General features: G+C 35.8%; 1 pseudogene; it reads left to right on the forward strand.

Moving 5' to 3' along the window:
* Positions 1–1,100: 1,100 nt before the first annotated feature.
* Positions 1,101–1,848, forward strand: LOC120524045 (annotated as a pseudogene).
* Positions 1,849–9,446: the final 7,598 nt, after the last annotated feature.

Raw genomic sequence — 9,446 nt, forward strand, 5'->3', positions numbered from 1 at the left:
AACCCCGGATGGGGTGCCAGCCCACCGCAGAAAACCCACGCAGACACAAGGAGAACATGCAAATTCCACACAGGGAGGACCCAGCAAGCGAACACAGGTTTATTGTTTGTTAATTTATTTTTATTTTCAAAGTTGTGCTTTTTTAAATTATGTTTTTCTTAAACAATTAAAAAAAAAACTTTTCTCTTGGGCAATACTGGGTAGTAATTACTAAAATATAAAGTCTGTATTTTCCTGTCCCATGGCACTTTGTATGATCATCTAAACCAGACCTGGGCATTTTACAGCCCGCGGGCCACATCCGGCCCGCTGACTTCCTTTGACCAGCCCACGTGAGTTTGTATTAAAAGTGTAGCAACATCTATTACTTTGTGATAGGTGCATAAAATACAGTTACACGGCTTTTATTTTGAAGGCCACTATTGTTTTTCTTAATTATCAGTGCGCTTATGAACAGCTTCCAAGAAATTAGCTCTTAGCCCTTAAATATGTCAGCTAACGTTAAAAAAAAAATTGACGCAGAATGTAGAGTTTTTAACATGGCATGGACTTCTAAATATTTATTTGCTGAATTCAAAGGTAAAGCTGTGGGCTTAGTGTGTGGAGAACATATAGCGGTGTTTAAGGAATACAATTTGAATCGCCATTATGAGAGTAAACATGGAGAAAAATACAAGAATTTTAGTCATGCAGAGCGGAATGAGCATCTGAAGATTTGCTAGCTAAACTACAAAAGCAACAAGGATTTTTTACAAAGCTCCAGTCATCCAGGGATGCAGCGGTCATGACCAGCTTTGTAATATCCCACGAAATTGCAAGATACAGTAAGCCATTCTCTGATGGGGAGTTTATCAAAGACTGTTTGGTGGAGTCTTCAGCGCTAATATGCCCCGAGAAAAAAGTTGCGTTTGCAAATGTATCTCTCTCGAGGCGCACCGTAACAAGGCGGGCCAAAGAACATCGCGGGGAATTTGGAGCTTCAACTGCAAAAGAAAATTGAAAATTTTGTCTTGTTTTCCTTGGCTGTGGACGAGAGCCGTGACATCCGTGATACAGCCCAGTTACTTATCTTTGTATGTGGATTAACGAAAGACTTTGAGATGACGGAGGAGCTGGCAGCTATGCGGCCAATGAGAGGGTCTACAACGGGGAGTGATTTGTTCACAGAGGTAAATGCATCCATGGACACGCTGGGACTAAAATGGGACAAACTGGTAGGTGTTACAACCGATGGCTGTCCAAATCTGACGGGGAAAAATGTTGGACTTTTGAGGCAGATGCAAGATAAAGTGACTGAAATTAACCCAGAACAGAAATTGATATTTTTGCATTGTATCATTCATCAGGAGGTGTTGTGCAAGTCAGTGCTAAAAATTATTCATGTTGTTGATGTTGTAACTAAAATTTCATCAGGGCAAGAGCACTGAATCACAGACAGTTTGTTTCACTGTTAGAGAAGCATGAAAGTGAACATAGTGACATAGGCTACCAGACAGCTGTGAGATGGCTCACCCTTGGCAAGGTGCTTAAAAGAGTATGGGAGATACACACTGGATTGCAGATCTGGCCTTTGCTGTTGATGTGACTGCACTAATGAATGAACTAAATACCAAGCTGCAAGTCAAGGGCCTCTTTGCACACGAAATGTATAGCTTGGTGACAGCTTTCATGAGAAAGTTGAACTTTCTTTCAAGTCAATTAGAGGGCAACATTCTCACTCAGATGCCAACACTGAAAGAAGTCACACTATCAGCTGATCACCTCCATAAGTATTCATCCATGTTAGGGGCACTGCATGGTGAGTTTTCAAGAAGATTTGAAGACTTCAAAAGAGTGAAATGCACATGATTTCTTCTCCAATTTACTTATAGTGTGGATAATGCACCCAGTGATGTCCAGCTTGAACTCATTGATCTGCAGTCTGATAATCTACTGGCCGAGCATTTTAAGTCAGTATCACTGGTAGAGTTTTATTCCTCTCTCAAAGAGGAAATCTCCCCACACTTGAGGAGACATGCTCAGAGGATGTTGATTCTCTTTGGATCTACCTACATCTGTGAACAAACATTCTCAGTGATGAAGTTTAACAAATCCAGATATAGATCCTCTCTCAGCAATGATCACTTGTGTGCTGTCCTTCGCATATCCAGCTCAGATATTCAACCTGACTTCAGTGCACTTGTTCAAGCCCAAAACAGGCTAGATTTCTCTCACTGAACACCAAAAGAACTGAGGCAAATTAATGTGATGTTGGTCATTGAAAACTAGCTAATAAAGATATGATGCTGTTTTTTAAATGCTACAAAAAATGCACATTTTCTAAATTGTTTTTATAAATGTTCCTTAAATAGTTCAATAATTCTGTGCTCCACACTTGGTTGATTGACTGTTTGACATGTTTGGTTTACTGTAAGTTGATGCTGCTATTTTACGTTATGATGCTAGTTTTTTTAAACATTGCAAAAGTTGAAATTTTCTAAACTGTTTTTGTGATTGTTCATTAAATAGAATTATATATATATACTGTATATACATATATATATATATATATATATATATATGTAAAATTCTATCCTCTACATTTTCTCATTGTAATGTTTCATTTACTGTTTCTTATAGTGGGATATCATATATATTGGAGATTAGTTAAGAATATTATAGATATTAAGTATATATTAGGTATATTATATATATTCCGGCCCTCTGAAACCATTCAAATTTCTCATGTGGCCCCTTTGGAAAAATAATTGCCCACCCCTGATCTAAACCATAAGTGTCTTCAGCTTCACCATGTATTGTATTAGTTTTACTGTAACATTTAAATATATGCATTGCACGTGGCACAGTGATCTCTAGATCCCGAAAAAACATTTTACATAGGTATAGTGCTTGCCACAGTGTGAACATGGTTGGAAGTGTACATATTAAACTTTAGCAGTATCTGAGTATTATTTTCAACCTCACTCCTCCAGGAGCGGTAGTAAAAAAACTCAATATATAAGTTTAGAGATGTTTATAATCTATGGGAGATCTCAAAAAAACTAAGAAATACTTCAATATACAGGCTATGATAAAACTTGTATATACATGGTATCCCATTCAGACCTCAAAAACAGCAAATACAAAGACAGCATACTTCTTTGCAATAAATACAGAAAAACTCACAATGAGCGTGCCCCTTTGTCTGACTTTCTGAATGTGTGATTAAGTGCTTTATTGTTTGCTGGTGGGAAGGGTGAAGGCCTTTGTGAGATTAGATTTTTAATTCAGAAAGGAAAGAAATACCATAGTAATAAACAGGGCTTCCAGGGAATACCTTGAAGAAGGATTTGAGTGTTAAGAATTGCTCATGAAGCAGGAACATTTGCCAAGAATGCTGTCTTGATGAAAAGTGGCAAGTCAAAAATGCTCTGTTTAGAGCTCAGAGGAGGATTGCTGGCCACGCTGTGAGGCTCAACAACTACTGTTTTTTCGTAAATTGCTGTTTTGTAACTGCCTGCAGTGCACTGCAATGCCATTGTACTTGCAGCAGAATAAAACAGGAGTTCTTCAGTTTCCTTTTTCCCACATAGCAGAAATGAACAGTTGATTGTACAACATTTTGCATAACCCTGAGACCTTTAGAAAGCAAAAATGCCATCATTTTTGTTACTTGCTCTTTAAATGAAGATCCAAATTTTAGAAGATGTGCTATTAAAATTAAATGTAATCAAATCTATCTGTATGCAGCATTGAAAGGTTCTGTACAAGGAAAACAACTGAATAGTATCAGGAATGAAAGCACCAGTAGCACTACCTGACAGGGTTTACACAGCAAGTGACAAAAAGGAGCTGTACAAATGCAAGAGAATTATAATATAAAATTATAAAAGAGGGAACACAGTGTTAGTAAAAAACAAAGTAACACAACAAGCTATACAGATTAAAGACATTTACAAACCAAAACTACAAAGAAGGGTACAGGTAAAGAAACTGAAAAATCTGAGTAGCTTGCAGGGCGAAAGTTATTACGTATAATAAGATGTCATACTGTATTACAGTTTCATACAACCATTAGATGCAGTAGCAAAACACAGTCAGGCTTTTGATCCAGATATGAGTTTTGAGCAGATGGGAGCTCACAAATAAATCTAGGAAAGAAGAAGGGCAATTGGTTGATATGTTCAAATGTAATAAGTAGTGCAGACATACATATATGTTCAGGAGTGTTGAAACAAACAGCTGTGTAAGTCAGCAATAGCAGTTTTGAAAACTATCCAGTACTTTATACTGTAGAAGCTAGTGGAAACAAGGCCAATGAGAGCTAATGTGGTTACGGGTTTTCTTGGCAGTTAGGCTTGATGTTTTTTTTTTCCCAGAAAGACCTTTAAAAACAGAATTGCAGTTGTTCTTCGTTGAATTAATAAAGGTGTGAAAAATACTTTAGTACTGATATAGAGAGGAGAGGTAGTGTTGAACTGTCAAGCTGGTCACACATAAGATCAGGTAATTCTATAAAAGGAAAACTTTACTCAAATGAAATGAAGATGCTTATATTGTACAAGTAGTAAATGAGAATAAATTCATGTTTCTTTTCATCCGTTCAAGAACTGTGGCTGCTGCAGATCATTTGCATTTCAAATGATATAAATGAGACTGTCAAACACAGCCTGACAAAGATGTTAAGAACGTTAGGGCCCATGCACTTTTGTTCTCTAACAAGATTACAGTATAGCAGTTTATTTTGCATTTTGTAATCTTGTTTATTCACTGATGGTTGAAATTTGCCAGAAAAATATAACCTTCATCAGGATGAGTACCTGCTGCTTTTAATATTTAATGGTATTTGACAAACATTCTTATTCAGAGGTTAGATCTAAGCTCAGCATAGCCACTTTGCACCTCCATTGTTTGTTGGTAGAGGCTGATGTATTTGTTTGAAATGTTCATTCTTAACTCTTGTGGAAGATCAGCCTGACTACAGACAGACACAGGACACACAGAAGTCTCAAAACACTCATGTTTAATTTTCTTTTTCTCCTCTTAACACACAACACCTTACACAGTTATTAAATCAACCACAATAATGCTTGCAGTCATTTTCTCTTTCCTTTCTTTCATCTTCTATGTCGCCCTCACTCCTCCACTCGCAAGCTCCATCCTCTGCCTCCCAACTCCAGCTCCTCAAATGGAGTGATGCTTTATATTGTCCCAGGTATTCCTTGATGATTTTCCTGCAGCATTTCCTGGTGTGGCGGAAGTGTTGCATAGGTAACCGGAAGCACTCCAGGTGTGCCTGGATTCATTAGTTGTCAGAATTTGGAATTTGTATTACAGTACCTTAACTTTATGATTTAATTTAACATAATTTTGGCAGTGTTTTATGAACAGCGGAGGTTTTGAAAAGGGACATTCTTTCTTGAAGATTTTTAGGCATCATAGCCTGTAAATACCACAAGATATGTATGTTTTTGCAAACAAGCAGTAGAATGAATGAATCATGAAACATGAAATTTGACAAATGAGAGGAAACTATTCAGTCCACAAACTTGTTTGTTTAGCTAATAGGTAAAGCCGTTATCCCATCCAGATTTTTGTTAAAGGTTGTTTAGGTTTCCGCTTCTACTACATGCATCGGTAGTTTGTTACAGAGTCCCATAACTCTCTGAGTAAAGAAGTGCTTCCTGGCATCTGTTTTAAATGCACTTCCCATTAATTTCCACTGATGTCCTCAAATCAATTTAAATCACCCAACCCACAACCCTGACATCAAGAGTCTCATGCTCTACCGTCTGAGCTAACCCTCTACCGTCTGAGCTAACCAGGCTATGAAGGAAGTGATATGGTCTACTTAGAGCTAGTTTAGAAAGTGTTATTTTCAAATTGGATAAATTAATAAAAATGTTTTTCTTTTTTAGGATACATGGCTGAGACCATATTATATAAATAATTGGTATTATTTGTTATCTGTGATGAACTGGTGCCCTGTACAGCGTTTGTTCTTGCCTTGAGCCCTGTACAAATTTCGGATGGGCTCTAGTACCCCCTGTTTAGGACTATGAGTGTCAGTCTGACTGATTTGTTATTAGGGTCTGCTTTAAATTTCATATTTATTTAAAATGCACAAATAACCCTGGGAGCTTTTACAGTATATAGTATGTACAGGTGACAAAACACTGTACCTCATTAATTAAATCATTTCATAAACAGAATTTTCCAGTTTTTATTGTAAGTTTACTATTTTTTTTACCTTTTGTGTTAACTATTTTTTTTGCTGCCACAGATTAACCTCAGTCTTGTTGCAGGACTAATCCAAGACTCTAACTGCATATTAAATGTTTTAAAAACTTAAGAAACGCAGCTGATTTATACTACATGTTTCAGAGTAAAATTAACAAAAATGTATTATCTGCTTTAAACTTTACAGTTTAATAAGTAATGATCAATGCAGCTTTTGCATACTCTGTTTACAAAAAACATTTATCCAATACGTAATGTTAAAATATAATTAAAAACTGTATTAATACAACCTGTATTGTCTCCACTGTAGATGATTGTATATCAGGATGTTGCAATACATGTGGTACAGCCTCTTCTGGACAGTAGATAAATGTAGTGAGGAAATCTTTAGAAGTAGGAAAACTGTGGGGAATCAAGGGGTTGTGGTTTCCTCACTTATGGCTTGAATTGGGTTGTGTTATTGAGTGGTAGGGTGGGGTGTGGGTACCAAACATGAGGCTTTTACATTATTTTAATTTCTGCCAGAATGGCTTATGTTCCCCTTTACAGGGTTTGCTTTGTATTTCAATAAAAATTTGATCACAAAAATAAACTTTAGTACAGTATGTTGCCAGACACTCAGTTTAGGGGTCGTCTTCAGGGCTCTGGTCTAATCTGTAACACAACTCCCGCACATGAGATGGTGTTGTCAATAATGCCTTCTCCTCTTTTGCCCTCAGACATGAAGCAATCCATCCAAAGAACTGAAGTCACTCCCACCTCTAGCCTGGAAGCTCCACCCCTTCCATAACTATCTGTATATAAAATCCCACAATGCCAGATGTCAGCATTTATTCTTGAACTGGCACCTGTGAATAATCGACTCACAAACAGTAATGGTTGAGTGAAGAATTGATCACAACCCTTTATTGTTCATTTTTAATTTATTTTGGGCTGCCGGATTGTACCATAACATGGGGTTCGCAACAAGATGCCACAAATCTTTATCTTGTACTCTGCTGTTTTGTTACAATGTGTACATTTGTTATACTGTATTTCTAAGTCAAATTCATATAATTAATTTTTTTGTAATTTGATCCTCCCTTTCTCCTCTCACTCTGAAACATGTTGGCATGTGGGATATGTATTCCATATAAACATAAATAAACAAATTGAATCAATAAACAAATTGATCGTGACTCATTTGAAAGTATAAAATTAAACTTCCCTAACTAGAGTAAAACTGAAGCAATATCACATGTTTGTTAATTTTCTAATTTAGTTCACAAAATTCTGTGGTACATATGTAGAATGAGATGTATGTATTTGAATGAGAAAGAAAGGGAAATTTAGATTTACAGAGTCTCAAGTAATTTCTACGATTGAACCAGTTACAAGAGCAGTGCCTTAGTGTGTATCAAAAACATTTTGCATACATTTTGGAAACAAATGACATCAAGCTGGAGTTACAAGATAGATAGATAAATGGATAGATAGATACTTTATTAAGAAGACTCCTTCTTTTCATGCTATCAACAAATCATTTTTTGCAAGCCATAATGACAAAACCTTACAACAAAATGGTTAAAAGTACTGTAAGACTTTAAATGCTCAGGAAAAATAAAATAAGAAAATGCCTTACCAACAAAACAGATAAATGAAGAAATTATGAACTGATTATGCTGCTACAACAAAAGGGCTAGCTGCCATTTATGAGTTCAGAAACGTCTTGGAAGAACAGCAGAGAGACCAATTAGTGTATGGCATTAGCAGCAAACAGCTAAGAGCTAAGCTTCCAGTCATGACATATGGACAGCTGCTTGGTTCGGCAAAATTCTCTGACATTATAAATTACTTTGAATACAGTGCCAAAAGTCTTCAAATGTCCTAGATGCCACTGCTAATGAGTGACACAATGAATGCTTATAAAGGTATAAGTAAGATTTGCCAAAGTAAAAATAATGAAAAACAAAGGATAACTGAAAGTCAGAGGAAAACAAAACCTTTAAGTACAAAAAATGCTAAAAAAGGGGTAACTGTCTTCTATCAAAATTATACAATAATTATTCAGAATGCTTAAATTCAATAAAATTTTATTCTTTACAAGTATTTCAAAACCTTATTAGGCAATCTTCAACTAACAGTTGTTGTTGGACAAAAATGAAAGCCTGTCAGTTTTCGGGCCAAAAATGATAGTATACTGACCAGTAAAAACAATAACAATTTATTTTTCATACAGTCCAAAATCACACAAGGAATGCCTAAATGAGATCTAACAGGTCCTGTTTTTTGACAGCCCCCAGCCGTGACTCTTTAAGAATCCAAGAAAAAACGTACAAATAAAAAGATCTCATAGGGAAAAAAATGGAAAAAAACTTGGCCCTTCCTCATAGGTGGATAATTGATTTTATTAGATATTTTTTAGTTTAACTGCATATTCAGTTCATCTAGGTCCTCTGTTTCTTAAAGTCAGTAAGTGACTAACTTTGCAAAAGAAACAAATTGTTAATCTTATACTTGCTTCATAATTGGCTATGAGTATATTTGAATTTCTAACTGATCTTATAAAGCAATTCTAACACAATTATTCTTTATTCTGCAAAAAACGCAAAGAAACCTGTGATATTATATCTGTCAAATTATTACTTACTAGACATTAAGCCCTTTACAATAACAGATGCTAGAACAGTAGTAGTAGTAGGAACAGTCTATATTAAATGGCAAGGGACCTTGTATGTGGCTGTAATATGCGTCACTGTATTGTGTGCCTTTAATTTTCTCTCACAGTAATACTAGTTTGTATTTCCGTAAAATGCCTGTAATATTCTCTGATAGTAATACAGTGGAACCTTGGTTCACGACCATAATTCGTTCCAAAACTCTAGTCGAAACCCGATTTGGTCGTGAACCAAAGTAATTTCCCCCATAGGATTGTACTGTATGTAAATAAAATTAATCCGTTCCAGACCGTATGAACTGTATGTAAATATATATATTTTTAAGCACAAATATAGTTAATTATACCATAGAATGCACAGCGTAATAGTAAACTAAATGTAAAAACATTGAATAACACTGAAAAAACCTTGAACAACAGAGAAAACTAACACTGCAAACCGCTCGCTAAAAACACTTTTTTTAATGAGTTTTAAGCACAGGGGAAAAAAATGAACATTTGAAAAATCTGTAATTTAATAAACAACCAAGAAAAGTAACATTGCAACAATGCGCGTGCGCACCTGTGTGTG

This window comes from Polypterus senegalus, chromosome 1 (assembly GCF_016835505.1).
Source record: "Polypterus senegalus isolate Bchr_013 chromosome 1, ASM1683550v1, whole genome shotgun sequence".
In the NCBI taxonomy this organism is placed as follows: domain Eukaryota; kingdom Metazoa; phylum Chordata; class Cladistia; order Polypteriformes; family Polypteridae; genus Polypterus; species Polypterus senegalus.